This window comes from Elephas maximus, chromosome 12 (genome assembly GCF_024166365.1).
Source record: "Elephas maximus indicus isolate mEleMax1 chromosome 12, mEleMax1 primary haplotype, whole genome shotgun sequence".
In the NCBI taxonomy this organism is placed as follows: Eukaryota; Metazoa; Chordata; class Mammalia; order Proboscidea; family Elephantidae; genus Elephas; species Elephas maximus.
This window is the reverse complement of record NC_064830.1, coordinates 17,490,936-17,508,342: the sequence shown is the minus strand read 5'-3', so window position 1 is coordinate 17,508,342 and position 17,407 is coordinate 17,490,936. Positions and strand designations below refer to the sequence as shown.

At 43.0% G+C, this 17,407-nt stretch overlaps 1 long non-coding RNA gene across 2 annotated transcripts in view; it reads left to right on the top strand.

The window, feature by feature from the left end:
- The first annotated feature begins 1,505 nt into the window (after positions 1 to 1,505).
- LOC126086476 (uncharacterized) overlaps positions 1,506 to 17,407 on the top strand; it is a 110,463-nt gene continuing 94,561 nt past the window's right edge. The window contains exon 1 of one of the 2 annotated variants that reach the window (XR_007519539.1): positions 1,506 to 1,580. This is a non-coding gene — a long non-coding RNA (uncharacterized LOC126086476). The remainder of the gene's footprint in view (positions 1,581 to 17,407) is intronic. The other variant, XR_007519538.1, reaches the window with a different exon arrangement.

Below are 17,407 nucleotides of genomic sequence, written 5' to 3'. Positions count from 1 at the left end.
TTTGTGTCTCTAAGTCTAAGGTCTGTCTCTTGTAGGCAGCATATAGACGGATCATGTTTTTTAATCCATTCTGCCCCTCTCTGTCTCTTTATTGGTGCATTTAGTCCATTGACATTCAGGGTAATTATGGATAGGTGTGAATTTAGTGCCATCATTTTGATGTCTTTTTTTGTGTGTTGACAGTTTCTTTTTCCCACTTGATTTTATGTGCTGAGCAGATTTTCTTTATATATTGTCCTTTCCTCCTATTCGTTGTTGTTGATTTTGTTTCTGCTGAGTCTGTATTTTTCCCTTGTATTTTATTTTGATGAGTAGGATAGTTTGTCTCCTTTGTGGTTACCTTATTATTTACCCCTATTTTTCTAAATTTAAAACTAACTTTTATTTCTTTGTATCACCGTATCTTCCTCTCCATATGGAAGGTGTATGATTACATTTCTTAGTCCCTCTTCATTATTTTAATGTTGTCTTCTTTTATATAATAACATCGCTGTTACTCTGTTTTGGGCTTTTTTTTTTTTTATATAATCTTGCTTTTTTTTTTTGGATTTCCCTGTCTGGGTTGACTTCTGGTTGCTCTGCCCAGTGTTCTAGTCTTGGGTTGATACCTGATATTATTGATTTTCTAACCAAAGAACTCCCTTTAGTATTTCTTGTAGTTTTGGTTTGGTTTTTATGAATTCCCTCAACTTGTGTTTATCTGGAAATGTCTTAATTTCACCTTCATATTTAAGAGACAGTTTTGATGGATATATGATTCTTGGCAGACAGTTTTTTTCCTTCAATTTTTTAAATATGTCATCCCATTGGCTTCTTGCCTGCATGATTTCTGCCGAGTAGTCCGAGCTTATTCTTATTGGCTCTCCCTTGTAGGTGGCTTTTCGTTTATCCCTCACTGCTCTTATAATTGTCTCTTTATCTTTGGTTTTGGCAAGCTTGATTATAATATGTCTTGGTGACTTTCTTTTAAGATCTACCTTATGTGGAGTTCGATGAGCATCTTGGGTAGATATCTTCTCATCTTTCACAATATCAGGGAAGTTTTCTGCCATAAAATCTTCAACAATTTTCTCTGAATTTTCTGTTATCCCTCCCTGTTCTGGTACTCCAATCACTCATAGGTTATTTCTCTTGATAGAGTCCCACATGATTCTTAAGGTTTCTTCATTTTTTTTGTCTTATCTGATTTTTCTTCAACTATATTAGTGCCAAGTGATTTATCTTTGAGTTCAGAAATTCTAGCTTCTACTTGCTCAATTCTGCTCCTCTGACTTCCTATTGAGTTGTCTAATTCTGTAATTTTATTGTTAATCTTCTGAATTTCTGATTGCTGTCTGTCTGTGGATTTTTCCAGTTTATTAAAGTTTTCATTATGTTCCTGAATAATCTTTCTAATTTCTTCAGTTGCTTTATCTGTGTGTTCCTTGGCTTGTTCTGCATATTGCCTCATTTCCTTCCTGATGTCTTGAAGGGTTCTATATATTAAACTTTTGTATTCTGCATCTGGTAATTCCAGGAACGTACTTTCATCTAGAAGATCCCTGGATTCTTTGTTCTGAGAGCCTGTTGAGGTGATCATGGTCTGTTTCTTTATGTGACTTGGTATTGACTCTTGTCTCTGAGCCATCTATAAGCTATTGTATTAGTTTATGCTTGCTTACTGTGTCGTAGCTGCTTGCTTTGTTTTGTTTCGGTATACCCCTATGGGTTGCTTGAGTGAGCTAGCTTGATTATTTTTGCGTTTGGAGTTCTGGTGTCCTGTCCCCAGCTGGCTAGAGCTGTTATCAAGTATATCAGTCTAGGATTCCATTCAGTCAGTTTTCTTGTATGAATTCAGCTCAGGTTTCCAGGTAGCTGATCATCAAGTGTGTGGTACAGGCTCTGTCCTACAGTCTTAGAGGGCCAGGGGTGATTGGCGTATGTACTGGTATCTGACTGCAGCAGGGGGTCACGCTCTGAACAAGGCAGGGGGCTGAGAACCGACTCCCAGCTGTCTCTGAGGAAAGCACATACCTGTTCCCTAGAGTGTGCTGGTGGGTGGGCTCTGCAGAGGGACCATGGGCACCTAATGTTTTTGGTTGTAAGGACTGGGAGGTACCAGTTATCTTTGGACCCCTGTCATGGGTGCCTGGGTGACCTGAGTGGAGCTACCAGTCCTTAGGTCCCTGATGTGGGTAGGTGAAGACCTTGTTTAATAGGCAAAGCAATGTCAAACGTCAAACACCCACCTCTCTACCGCATAGCAGAAATGGTTGGAGTCTACCCACAAGGGCCTATTCTGAAATAGGCCCACAAAGGTCCATGCAGAATGGAAAGGTGCTCAAGGTCCATGGACAGTTTATGCCTGGACAGGAGCCGCTTCTGTTCTGAGCTCTCCCAGTTAATGGAGCTGGCAAATTATCTATTCCCCCCAAATGGAATTTTTTTCCTTCCCCAAGGCCGGGAGGAGGGCTCCAGGTGCTCACCAGAGTCTATCTCAGGCCCAGGGATTCAGCAGCTGAAGCTGGCTTGGGGGTGGAGGTAGGGGGCGTGGTAGAATATATGCAAGTCCTTAGCTTTTGCCGAGAGCGCCCTTCTCCTCAGGTTCTGGAGATGTGAGTGGGCTGTGTGGCTGGCTGCTTCTCCCTGAGGAAACTGTGGCCAAACGCCAGGACCAGCCCGCCACTGCCGCCACAGCCGCCACAGCCGCCGCCACTCTGGGATGGTGCCTGAGGGCTCCCTGTGATTCAGGTCGGGTAACTCCTCTCTGCTTCTGAATGGTCTCTTCCTTCCCATGCCCCTCAGTTCGTTGTCTAAGCTTGCCTTTGATGCTCAGGGCTCTCAGCTTGTCACAAATATACTTGTTTTTTTTCAGGTCTTTGTTGTAAAGAGGGCTCGAGGGTAGCGTCTGTCTATTCCGCCATCTTCCATTTATAGCTTTTGAGGCAAGGAGACTGGTTAGAAGGACAGCGTAATAATACTCCTGCAAAGATGTATGATATTCGTTTAAACCAAGGTTGTAGATGTATGTGAGAGAATAACCCACTGATGTGCTGGAGCTGGCTCATGCCAACTCATGAGAGCTGAATTTTCAGAAATTTTGAGAGCTGATCATTAAACATAGTCATTATTAAAAATTAAATTATAAAATTGTACAATTAAATAAATTATAGTAAAAATAAAGATATTACTAAAATTCGTCACTTCTTAATTCTTTCACTGCATTTTACTTTTATCTATGCTCTCGAAGTTATTTACGTCCATTGTATTTGTGCAGTGGGTGGCTGTATAATGGCGTGCTGCTGCACATCTCTTCCCAACTCTGCATTCAGCGATGTCATATTGGTAGCTTCTGATTGGTTATTATTAAGTGGGAATATTTACACCAAGGAAATTGGCAATCGTTGTAGACAAGGCCCCATCTGGAAGCTCTTTCTAATAGCCTCTGCCAATTACCTTTCCCTCTTTTGAGGCCTCCTAACATGTGCTGGAAACCCTGGTAACGTAGTGATTAAGAACTACGGCTGCTAACAAAAAGGCCAGCAGTTCAAATTCAACAGGCGCTTCTTAGAAACCCCATGGGGCAGTTCTACTCTGTACTGTAGGGTCGCTATGAGTCAGAATCGAGTTGATGGCAACGGGTTTTGGTTTGGTCACATGTTCTACGTTCCTTTCTTATAGCATTCATTTCTCGTAAGTACTGTTTGTGACTGCCTTTTCTTTCATTCTTCAAGTACCTTGATGAGGCTTATGAGTCTGTGGAATGAATGAACGAATGAGTAAATGAATGGTGTTGCTTTCCTAACATGTGTTCCTAACTCTGCTGTTAGGATGAGGTAGGCAAGCAAAACCAGATTAGAGCACTTAAAAAAAAAAACCTCCTCCTTGCAGTTGAGTCGGTTCCGACTCATAGTGACCCTATAGGACAGGGTAGAACTGCTCTACAGGGTTTCCAGGGAGCACCAATCATGTAAATCCTGAACTGCTTTTGGCCTCAGAAGCAGCCTGATAGTTGAAGTGAGCTTTTTACATAAACGCATAGAACTTTATGCTGAAATGTTTACTGAGAAACTACAAAAAGGCTGCTTTTGAAAAGAAACTACTTCGAAACATACTTGAGAGTTGACCGAGCCAAGGAAAATATACCCAAGGGAGCTAGGACCAAGACATCAAAGGCATTCTGAAGGACAATTTCGAAAGAGAGTCATAGGCCCCGATCACCTTGGGAGAAAGTTGGCTTTGAAACTGATCTAAATCGAGGGCAACAGGGCACAAGGACATCAGATTTGTTTGAAGAAAGTGGCATCCTGTTAGTCTTGGAAAATAATTGCACGAAGTCCCCAAAGTGCCACTTTCTCCCTTGATTCCCACACACCCTCCCCAGCAAACCAGACTTTGTACATCAAAGATTCTTCAAGTGCTGTCTCTGCCTTCCTTGTCACTTCAGTTAACCTTTGAGGGCCAACGGTTTGAGAAGGGTTAGAGAGCCCCGGGCCTCTCATCCATTTCCACGGTGTGCCCCTTCTCTCGGATTCATTCCCTCAGACTTACTTTGGTAATTTTTCTGGACCCCAAGAGTTAGAAGACCTTAGTTCATGGGCCAACTCTGCCACCTCTCATGGGAACCTGGGCAAATCATTTCTGAGCCTTTGCCCCTGGTCTGTAAAGCCTGGGCTCATTGGGTTGGCTTACTTGCCTCTCAGAGCTGCTGAGTGGGGGAAGTGGTCCGAGGAGATAATTTCCAGAGCTGTAAGCTGATATTCTTGTCATGCTTCTGTGACCTTATTAGTTTAATTCTCCTCATATTTTACACAAGAAATCTAAGGCCTAGAGATGCGAAGTGACTTGACAAGGTCACACGTGGGGACTTAGTGGTGGTTTTGGGACTACCACCCCATGCGCTTTCTGCTTATGCTTACTCCACGTAGCCTTTCTTGCCAACTCGTCATTATCAGCCCTGTATCAGGTAGGTAATCTAATAAGAAAAAGTGATTGTTATGCATTTTGCTATAAATTTTTATCCAGGGAATGCAGACACACCCATCCACTCTCCCTGCTCACACCCCCCGCCCCCCCGCCGCATATGCCCTCTGCTACTTGGCTATGGGATGCAACGACAGTGCATACTCTTTTAATGCGACCATCTTTAACTATGTGATTGTGTTCTGTCCGTCTCACAGTGTATTTTAATATACTTTAAGATTTGATTTTGCATATGTCTTCTTTGCTATATACTCTATTGTTGTTGTTGGGTGGGGTACAGTCAATTCCGACTCATAGTGACCCCACGTGACAGAATAGAACGGCCCCATAAAGTTTTCTAGGCTGTAAACTTTATGGGAGCAGATCGCTAGGTCTTTCTCCCTAGGAGCTGCTAGATGGGTTCAAACCACCAACCTTTCAGTTAGCACCTGGGCTCCTTATTTACTCTATATTACCATAGAAATAATAAGAATAAAAAGCAATAATAGTGATATACATAGCACTGACTATATGCTAGGACTAACTATTCTAAGTGACTTGTGTATTTTAACTCATTTATACCTCAGGACAACACTGTTAGGTAAGTATTATTATTAGCTCCATTTTCAAATGAGGAAACTGAAGTACAGAGTAGTTAAGTAATTTGCCCAAGGTCTCATAACTACTACAAACAAGACTAGTGGCAAAGCTAGGATTAGAACCCAAACAACCTAGTCTCAGAGTCTATGTGCTTATTTATAACTAGTTTTCATCATGTCAGTTCTGACTCACGGTGACTTTATGTGTGTCAGAGTAGAACTGTGGTACAAAGGATTTTCAATTGCTGACTTGTCAGAAGTAGGTTTCCATGTCTTTCTTCTGAGGCACCTCTGGGTGGACTCCAAGCTTCAATCTTTTGTTTAGCGGCTGAGCATTATAACTGTTGCCCCACCAGGGATATATTTGTAGATATGGCTTTACAGTGTTGAATATACAGGGCCATGGTTATCTGGGTATCCTATTTGTTTTGGTTGATAGAAAGGATATTCAAGGTTCTAATGTCTCAACTACAGACCCAACACCCTCCCTGGCTCCAAGCAGGGTTCAGTCTCGAGCTGTGACTCAGCCCTGTCTGCCTCACAGGTTACTGCTGCAGTGTTTTTCTGGGTTGCTCTGGCCATTGTTGTGGTCTCCCCTGCCCTGTTCCATCTGCACATTTTGTGTGTGGGATCACAGCCATTTAGCTGTCTTCATGTGGTCTGGTGTGACACAGATATCGGCTTTTCCTTTTAGAACACCTCCTCTTCCCTCAAGGTAGCCAGTCTCCATCAACTTCTCAGCCCCTTCCCTAGGAAAGCTTATCATCTCCGTGGTGAATCTTCCAAAGTAGTGTCCCTATGGACCAGAGATGACACATATCAGTATTCTCTGCATTTGTTTCATGCGGAGTGGTCTGGCTAGAGAGAGATAGACTGTGGTGCAGTAAATTACTTAATATGGCCCTTCCTGCCATGTGTGATCTTGTGACTCCCACAAACTGATTGGGTAGAACTATGCAAATAAGGTGCTTGTGGCCCATCAAGGGGATTGGACAGCCTACTAATAATGCGTATAAGGTGTATGGAACACTAACGGGGGAATTGGTCCACTTTGCCATTCTGCTAGGCTTACAGGGAGCCAAATCTCAGAAGCACAGAAGGGGACCTCACTACCGTCAAGAAGAGCCAGGAGCAGAGCATGTCCTTTGGACTCTGGGTCCCTGCGTTGAGAACCTCCTAGACCCAGGAGGCAGAGACAGCTGTAACATGGGAGAAGGCACAAGATAAAGAGATGTAGTGGCAAGTACAGCAGAATCCAGTGGCAGAGAAACAGCAGCAGCAGAACCAGGAGACCAGTGCAAGATGGCACAATGGGCTTCCCTGCCCATGGAATGAGGCAGCTACAATGGGTGTGCAGCCCATGGAGCAAGAGAGCTGAGTGCCTTTGGGCTAAGGCTTCCTAAAGGAGTAGATTACCTACGGACACTTATTAGCAGAGCTAAAGAGCTTTGTTACACTTGTCTGAGCAGGGCAGAGTCCAAGGCAGAGAGGAGCCTGTCCTGAGGGGTCTGAAAGGAGCCGGTCCTCAGGGTGTGTGCATGCAGAGAGAAGAGCCTACTTCTTGCATGGCCAAGAGTAGCTGACAGCTCTGTCCAACACTGAAGAAGGAGGGATGTGTTCTCTACTTTGGGAAGCCTTCCAGACTTTGCCTGAATGCTTCCTGATCCTAAGTTGTAGCCTGTTGATCCTGAGCCTGAGTTGAACCTATTGCTTTCCTGATAAAACCCTTAGCTGTTAGTATGGTCTGTGAGTTCTGTGTGACTATTGTAACAAATTATCGAACCCAGCAGAGAAGTAGAGAGTGCCATGGGAAGGATGGCTGGTGTCAGAACTGGTAAAAAGGTTGGAGGGTAGAGATATGTTTGACCTCCCCTTCTCAGGAATTGGCCTTGGGCTGATGCTCATCTTGAATCTCTCTCCTCCCCTCTGTGAAGTTAGATGAGGTCTGACCACCATGTCACCATTTTTACACAGATAGAACTAATACTTGTAACATACTTTAGTAAGTACTTAGAGGGATACCAAGGCCCTCAAGGGGAGATAAAGCTTGGGAATATCCCTGTCTCCCATTGGCTACTCTGTTGAGCTCCTCCATCCCTGAAGTCCTGCCAACGGAGCTGCCACTAAAAAATGTTATTGAATTAATATATACCCAAATGTCTCAGTTATCTAGTGATGCTGTAACAGAAATACCACAAATGGATGGCCTTAGCAAAGAGAAATTTATTCTCTCACAGGCTAGGAGGCTAGAGTTTCAGTTCAGTGTTCTAACTCCACGGGAAGGCTTTCTCTCTCTGTCAGCTCTGGGGGAAGGTCCTTGTTATCAATCTTCCCCAGTCGAGGAGCTTCTCGGTACAGGGACCCCGGGTCCAAAGGACACACTATTCTCCTGGCACTTGTTTCTTGGTGGTATGAGGTCCCCCTCTCTTTCTCTGCTTGCCTTTCTCTTTTATGTCTCAAAAGAGACTGAGGTAAAACACAACCTAATCTTGTAAATTGAGTCCTGCCTCATTAGCATGACCACCTCTAATCCTGCCTCATTAACATTATAGAGGTAGGATTTACAGCACATAGGAAAATCACATCAGAAGACAAAATGGTGGACAATCACACAATACTGGAAGTCATGGCCTAGCCAAGTTCACACATATTTTGGGGGGATATAATTCAATCCATGACACCAAGTAATACCCATCTTGCCCAGGTTTGTATACTCATTCATTTACTTGGTCTTTCATTAAACTTTTATTGAGTGCCAACTCTGTGGTAGACACTGAACTAAATACTGAAAGTACAAAATAAATTAGATACACATACTGCCTCAAGGAAGCCACATTACTCATGAAGACCTCAAGTACAATAGGATTGGACTGTTGTAATCCATAGGGTTTTTATTGGCTGATACGGCATACTGGGTTTGATTCAGAAGTAGATCTCCAGGTCCTTCTCCCTAGTCTGTCTTAGCCTGGAAGCTCCACTGAAACCTGTTCTACCTCATAAAAACACGTAAGTCTTGAAGTACATTGGCCAGGAATCGAACCTGGGTCTCTCACATGGAAGGTAAAAATTCTACCACTGAACCACCGCTGCCCACCTTCACTATAAGAGATGGAAATATATACAGATAATCATTTTACAATGAAGTGAAGGTAACAATAGAGATATAGCAAGGCATTTTGGGAGAGCCATGTCTGGAGGATGAGGACGGTAGTTGTGTGAGGCATGGGAAGAAAGGTCAGGGAAGACCCACAGGCAGAGGAAGACAGAGAAGTTACCCCAAGGCAGGAGGCCAGAGAGCTACAACAAGATTCCGTTGGGTCTCAGGGGAACTGCTTTTGAAGGTCTATGTGAACAGCCCTTCAGAATAGACAATATTGTCTCTCTCAGTGCTATTTTTCCACCAAAACTTGTCTGGTTCTGGGGTGACCTTTGGACTGAGGGAAAGAACTGATCTCAGGTTGAACACCTGACTTCTCTTCCTTCTTTTCTTGGAGGAACACTGTGTCCTTGTTCTGCCTTTATTTCCTCTTGTCAGCAAATTCCAGGCAGGTTCAGGAAAGTAGGCCTACAGGCACCACTCTTCTGTCTCCGCCCCCTTCCAGTCCGTGTTCCCATTACCTTAGTGTGCTCAGAACATTTCACCTTACAGAAGTCATTTCACTGCCCCTTGGGCTTGGTAATAACCTCTTCTTTGTAAGGTAAAGTTTCCCTTTAGTGCAAGTTTCAAATGCAATCTTCAGATAGAACACCTTAAAAAAAAAAAAAAAAAAGGGTCTTTAAAATGAAGATGGTCTCCTGAGTAGGTTTCAGGTTCCATGTAAATCAGAGGCCATTCACAAATAGGGAACCCTGCTTCTAGAAATCTGACCCACTCACTGGTAGCATGCAGAGCCACGTCTGGGTGCCTGAAGGATTGTCTATTTCTATATATCCTGTTTGATTAAAGGAAACCCTGGTGGCACAGTGGTTAAGAGCTACAGCTGCTAACCAAAAGGTTGGCAGTTTGAATCCACCAGGCGCTCCCTGGAAACCCTATAGGCCAGTTTTACTCTGTCCTGTAGGGTTGCTATGAGTCGGAATTGACTCAACGGCAACGGATTTGTTTGATTAAAACGTGTCTGAGATGGGCAGGATTTAGGTAACTTACATCTGAAGCAGGATTCTTGGCTAATAGAGAATCATAAAGCTAGGTGGGACTTGGATTTCATATTTGGTCCAAACTCTTGATTTATAAAGAAGGAAACTAAGGTCAGAGGGAGTTTAAGGATTTGCCTAAGTTAAAACAACTAGTGAATGGCTACATTAGAACTCAGTGTCTTGCCTCTTAGCCCACTACGTGACATTCATTGGCCTCCAAGAAATAAAGTTTAATTTTTCAAACAGTTAGGATCATCCATGTGACAAGCATTGTACAAGGTGTTATGAGGCTACATGTATAAGTAATGTAGAACCTCAGTCCTTAAGTATATCTAGAGGGGAACAAAAACTCCTAAATATAAACTGCCATACAATGTATCATTAATAACATAAAAAAAAAAAAAACCGTTGCTGTCAAGCTGATTCTGACTCATATGGATCCTGTAGGATAGAGTTTCCAAGGAGCGCCTGGTGGATTTGAACTGCTGACCTTTTTGGTTAGCAGCCTTAGCTCTTAATCACTATGACACCACTATGACTGCATCATTAATAGAGGGGCACAAAACCCATTGACGTCAAGTTGATTCCTACTCATAGTGACACCGTAGAACAGAGTAGAACTGCTCCATAAGGTTTCCAAGGAGCGGCTGGTGGATTTGAACTGCCGATCTTTTGGTTAGCAGCCATAGCTCTTAACCACTATAGCACCAGGTTTTCCAGAGAGGTACAAGTAGCTAGAAACTCCAAAATGTTCCTTTGAAAAACAGCATCTGAGCTAGGACAAGCACACCATACTGAGAGATGAGTGAAGAGGTGATACACAGTTCTGATAAGTGCTGTCTCTGGAAAGATACTTGAAAGTAAATAATTCTTTTAAAATCACAATTTCAACTACACTTTTGGCCATTATTCTTTTCAATGATTTGCATTTTTATTTCTAGATAAAATAATAGTTTTGAGTTCCTTTTCCTTCTTTTCCATTTTCCTGGAGTGAGCGGTGTATTTTAAAGCTGTAAGTATAAATACACACACCCACACCCACACCCACATCCACACCCACACCCACACTCAGGAAGCCTTCCTTTTAGGAAGCAGCACCAGCATTCAACATGGAAAATTCCAGACTATAAACCCTTCTTCAGCTAGATTATATGCCGGACAAGTGTTGACTTTCAATTTATACCTCTGATATGAGTCATTGAGTGCTCTGATTTCTGGTTTATTTGTCCTGTCTTTAGTAAAATGGATTGCATGTAGGTTTATCCAACCGTGATGTGGTGCCTTGGCGCCTCTGATATTAGACTGATGAAATCTCAGTGCCTGGCGCTATCACAGAATATAAAAATTTGATTTGGTCTGTAGCCAGCTTCCCTCCTACCCTGGAACACGGATGGAACATCTGAGGGACACTCAACTCCTTAACTGCAGTCCTGGATGTTTGCAGAATACTTGACCTGTATGAATCTGCCTCCAAACTTCCAGTTGGCTTCAGATACAGCTTATCTGGCCCATCACAGTGATGAGTCTTGCTTTAACATCATCCTTTTTTTTTTTTTCCCTTGAAGCATTATACAGAATTATGGCTTAATTTTTAAAAGCTCAGAATGAGACAACTATATTTTGAAATTAAAATTTTAGATTTCCAACCTTCCTCACTTGCTGTGTGCTTGGCTTTTATTTCAGAGAGGTTGTCTCTGGAGTGTCCTTAAAGCTCAGAGTTTTCAACGCATCTCCTGCTACTGCAGGTCTCTGGATCACCTGACGCTCCATGCATAAACTCGGTGTGTTCCTGAGCCTTCGTATATTTTTCTGGACAGAAGTTCCAAGTTTTCATGAGGCATTTGTAGTGATCCATATGACCCCAAAAGGGTTAAAGGTGTGTTGTAGAGAGATTTCGCATGATTTTGAAAGTAGGAAGGACCTGAGTTGCCAATTAATTTAAACACTCATTTCACAGATGTGGAAACTGAGGTCCAGAGAGATGTAATTATTTTTCAGAAGTCTTTTTATGCAACAAGGTGGTGACAAAGAGATCACCAGAATCAAGGGAATTTGATTGCTTTTTAATCTGTAAATCTAAGGACCTTCCATTGTTCCTTGTTTTATCTATAGTCTTAGTTCTCAGAGAACTGGTAATCTCTGTGCATAAGGAGATAGAATGTTCAATGTGTTTTGAATGGACCATTTTCCTCATTTGCCTTTTTTTGTCATTTACTCTGGCAGTATTTGGTCCCACAGTCCTTTCCAGAAAACCCTGTTCACACTGCTGAACCATTCACCCATGTAAATACCTAGTACCGTGCTTCTTGGCCATCAGGAATAGTCACACCTTGGGCAGTGCTCTGTTGCATGTGTGCATGTGTGTGCATGTGTGTATGCGTCCATACGCCTGTGTAAATTGGGTGTGCCAATGCAATTGTAAACTAAACAGCAAATGCCCATAATAGGGAATCAAGAGAAAAATTCTCAAGTTATACTTTTGTTTAACACTTGGCTTCCTAGGGGTTTTTTAAGAAGGTGTCTGTTTAGGGAAAGTCTTCTTAAGCCTGGATGGTTGCCCTTAGTAAATGGAAGTGTTGACTAAACCTTGTTCTCTGTTGTGAAATGTAAGCCTGGTGAAGTTCAAACACATTGTAAATTTACTAATCAGCTGTAATCAAAGCGGTGGGATATAAACAGTCCCAGAGGGTGGCTTCTACATGAGCAGAATACGATGAGGTGTCTTGGAAGGGCTTGGGGGAGAGCTCAGGAGAGCCTAGCAACATGCACAGCAGTCTCTGTTCCGCCATGAGATTGCTTTCTAAAATCAGAGACACAGAAGTTGTCAGATCTGGAAAAATAGGTCAGAGACCACCTAATGTGAATCTTCTCTTTTGCCAGAGAAGTGACACTGTTAGGTTTCACACAGTGGCTCTGTGGCAGGTCAGAGATGAAAGCCTTCTCCTCCTGACATCCATTGCAGGGCTCTCGCCCTTGCGTTGTGTTGTTTAGTAATAATGTTGGGCTATGCTACGTGGGAGTTCCAAAGACTCAAGGGCTAAGTGCTCAGCTGCTAACGAAGACAGTTTGGACCCGCCCAGAGGCTCCGTGGGAGAAAGATCTGGCAATCTGCTCCTGTGAAGATTACAGCCTAGAAAACCTTCTGTGGCCATTCTACTCTGTCACATGGGGTAGCTATGAGTCCACACCTAACAACAACAGCATGCTACATACGTGACATCAGAGAACGAGCACCCAAGGGTAGAGAAGTCCATACTGCACAGCAAGTTAATGGCCACATTGTATAATAACAAAAAATAACCATGGATAGCATGGAGGGCAATGTATGAAGCACTTTATGAGAATTATATTTATTTAATCTTTACAACAATATTATGAGGTAGGTAGCTTTGTTGTAATTGCCAACCGAAGTTCTGGGAGGTTAAAAATTTTGCCCAGAATGAAAAGTGCCCAAGAGGGAACTCTGAAATGAAAGTTTGCAAAGATTATGCAATCTAAAACTCCCATTATTCCTGTCTGTCTGTTTTGTTCCTCCCCAGTGAATACTCAATTTCTCTCTGAGTCTTTCTGTCTCACAGACATGATGTGTCAAGGACTTTTTGTTCTCACTGGGCAGAAACATTGAGTAGATTTATTACAACAGCAACAACAATAAAAACCAGTTGCCATCAAGTTGATTCTGACCCATGGCGACCCCATGAGTGTCAGAGTAGACCTGTGCTCCCTAGAGCTTTCAGTGGCCAATTGTTTGGAAGTAGATTGCTAGGTCTATCTTCCAAGGTGACTCTAGATGGGCCTGAACCTCCAATCTTTCATTTAGCAGTGAGCGTGTTAACTGTTCGCACCAACTAGAAATTCTGAGAGTAGATCTATACCAGCTCTGATTTCCTGGGTCATGAAGTTTCCTAGGTGTATGGGGTCAGTTCTAGGCAGGATAAAACCAAAAAAACCAAACCTGTCGCCGTCAAGTCAATTCTGACTCATAGCAACCCTCTAGGACAGAGTATTAAATGACGCGGGAAGCATCAAAAGAAGGTGGAGGAACACACAGAGTCACTATACCAAAAAGAATTGGTTGATGTTCAACCATTTCAAGAGGTAGCATTTGATCAGGAACTGATGGTACTGAAGGAAGAAGTCCAAGCTGCACTGAAGGCATTGGCGAAAACAAGGCTCCAGGAATTAACGGAATACCAGCTGAGATATTTCAACAAACAGATGTAGCGCTGGAAATACTCACTTGTCTATGCCAAGAAATTTGGAAGACAGCTACCTGGCCAACCGACTGGAAGAGATCCATATTTATGCCTATTCCCAAGAAAGGTGATCCAACTGAATGTGGAAATTATTGAACAATATCATTAACATCACATGCAAGCAAAATTTTGCTGAAGATCATTCAAAAGTGGCTGCAGCAGTAATCAACAGGGAGCTGCCAGAAATTCAGGCTGGATTCAGAAGAGGACATGGAACTGGGAATATCATTTCTGATGTCAGATGGATCCTGGCTGAAAGCAGAGAATACCAGAAGGATGTTTACCTGTGTTTTATTGGCTATGCAAAGGCATTTGAGTATGTGGATCGTGACAAATTTTGGATAATATTGCGAAGAATGGGAATTCTAGAACCCTTAATCATGCTCATGAGGAACCTGTACATAGATCAAGAGGCAGTCATTCAAACAGAACAAGGGGATGCTGTGTGTTTGTATCCTTTCATCACACCTATTCAATCTATATGCTGAGCAAATAATCCGAGAAGCTGGACTATATGAAGAAGAACGGGGCATCAGGATTGGAGGAAGTCTCAGTAACAACCTGCGATATGCAGATAACACAACCTTGCTTGCTGAAAGTGAAGAGGACTTGAAGCACTTACTGATGAAGATCAAAGACCACAGCCTTCAGTATGGATTACACCTCAACATAAAGAAAACAAAAATCCTCACAACTGGACCAATGAGCAACATCATGATAAATGGCGAAAAGATTGAAGTTGTCAAGGATTTCGTTTTACTTGGATCCATAATCAACACCCATGGAAGCAGGAGTTAAGAAATCAAAAGACACATTGCATTGGGCAAATCTGCTGCAGAAGACCTCTTTAAAGTTTTGGAAAGCAAAGATGTCACTTTGAAGACTAAGGTGCGCCTGACCCAATCCATGCTATTTTCAGTTGCATCACATGCATATGAAAGCTGGCCAATGAATAAGGTAGACCGAAGAAGAATTGCCAGCTTTGAATTGTGGTGTTGGTGAAGAATATTGAACATAGAATGGACTGACAAAAGAATGAACAAATCTATCTTGGAAGAAGTACAACCAGAATGCTTCTTAGAAGCAAGGATGGCGAGACTACATCTCACATACCTTGGACATGTTATCATGTAATCCAAGATTAGTCCCTGGAGAAGGACATTATGCTTGGTAAAACAGGAAGACCCTCGATGAGGTGGATTGACACAGTGGCTGCAACAATGGGCTCAGCATAACAATGACTGTGAGCATGGTGTAGGACTGGGCAGTGTTTTGTTCTTTGGTACATAGGGTCACTATGAGTTGGAGCAAACTCGATGACACCTAACAACAACAACAGGACAGAGTAGAACTTCCCCATGGGGTTTCCAAGGAGTCCCTGGTGGATTCGAACTGCCAGCCTCTTGGTTAGTAGATGTAGCTCTAACCACTATGCAACCAGGGTTTCCTAGGCAGGATAAAAAAAAGGCAGGATAGGGTTGGATTTAGAAGTTCTTTGCCTTTGTTTTCTCTCATTTAGCTACCTGCTTCTCCTGGCATTCTGTTTTAGCAGGGCCTTAAGGCCCCTTTGGGAGCCCTGGTGGTACGCTGGTTAAAAGCTATGGTGAGCTATGGCAGCTAAGGTAGGCAGTTTGAATCCACCAGCTGCTCCTTGGAAACCCTATGGGGCAGTTCTGCTCTGTCCTATAGAGTCAGTATGAGTTGGAGTTGACTCAACAGCAACAGGATTGAGTTTTCTGGTTTAAGTCCCTTGGGCCAGAGGTTCTTCTCTAGCAATCTCAATTCCTGTGCCCGTTGGTTAGCAGTCTTTCAGTATTGATTATGTTGAGCTCAGATTCCCTACTTCTCGCTGGTATTCATCCATCCTTTTATTCATCATGCAAGAAATAATTATTAGACACTTCCCATTGCAGGGCATCATACTTGAAGAAATGGAGTTCCACACTAGTAAATTGTTTTACCTTTTTTAAACTGGTAATAAAACTGTAATAAATACCTTGGTTTATATACAGCTATTCATATGCTTATTTATTGACTGATCGTGTGTGACCTCTATTACTACTCAGATCATATTTTCTGCCCCACTTATACCATCCACTCTGCCGTTTGAGAATCAGTGCTACTCTACTGGAAGAGGCAATAGTGGTTTGGCAGTAGGGGCAGCTTCTACTTTAATTCATTCACTCATTATAGTCTCTGCTGGAGTCCCCAAAAACCCAGTGCCCTTGAGAGGGTGGTGTAAATGGTTAAGCACTGGGCTGCTAACTGAAAGGCTGGCAAGTCAAACCGACCCAGAGGCACCTTGGAAGACAGGCCTGGTGACCTGCTTCTGAAAGGTCACAGCCTTGGAAACCCTATGCAGCAGTTCTACTCTGCACACGTGGGGTGCTGTGAGTTGGAATCCACTGATGGCAACTAACAATAACAACCTGTGTGCAGGGCACTGCGTTAGGCGCTGGATATGAGCGATACGCAATCCTTAACTCCACATGTTTTCTTGATTGCCTGACTGATGGGTAGGGAGGGGACTGAACCCTGGAGAGGAACAGAAACTGGAGATCTGGACTCACTAGGACCCCTCCCTGCTAACCTCGAAACTGGCCCATGTGTCTTCTTGGCTTCCTGTTCCTTGCCATAAAATTAGTGTTTGAACTGGTTTCTCTATTTGTCAGATGCAGTGATCCTTTGGGTGGGTCCAGCAAATGTTGACTCAGCTGGGAATGTGCACCGTGCCCAGTGTTTGGAGGTTGTTCTTGTACAAGCCCAAGAGGCCGTCACTGGGTGATAACACCAAGGCTGCCTATCGGACTTTGTTCCCCTCTAATGGAGGCAGTGGACCATCTTAGCCAGAGGCGACAAGTCTGTGTGTTCACAGTGGGAGGTGCCTAGCCCGTGGAGAAAGGTTGAGTTTCTGGCAAGGAACGCAGTTCTGCACTGGAGCTTAGTTGTTAGAACCGTGGCATGTCACTCTTCTCACTCCTTCACTCCAGCCTTTAGGGCATCTCCAGTCAGTGATGCATCTTCAAGGCTATTTCTCCAGGAGCCCCCTCTCAGCTCAGCACCGGGCTGGTCAGGGAGGGCTGAAGTAAACAGAAAACAGAAGGGAAAGGCAATTTCAGTGAAAAGTTACTGCTGTCAATAGTTTTTTTTTTTTTGCTTTTTCCTTAAAGCAAAAATGAAAATACTAGCAAAAGCCAAGCCTTCTTGGTGGTTAATGACAGAGAACATGATCTTTTAGTCCACAGAAAACAACTTAACCATTGAAAAAAGAAAGAAAATGAAATAAAAAAGAAAGCAATTTCCTGATTAACAGCTAGTATTCTATAGAAGGAACCCAGGACATTAACATAACTTCATAGTTTCTTTGATTCTGCAATAATCAAATGCTCTATATAAATTATAAACTTTAATCCTTATAACAAATCCATGAGTTTGGCATTACCATCCCCCTTTCACAAACGGAGAAATTATATT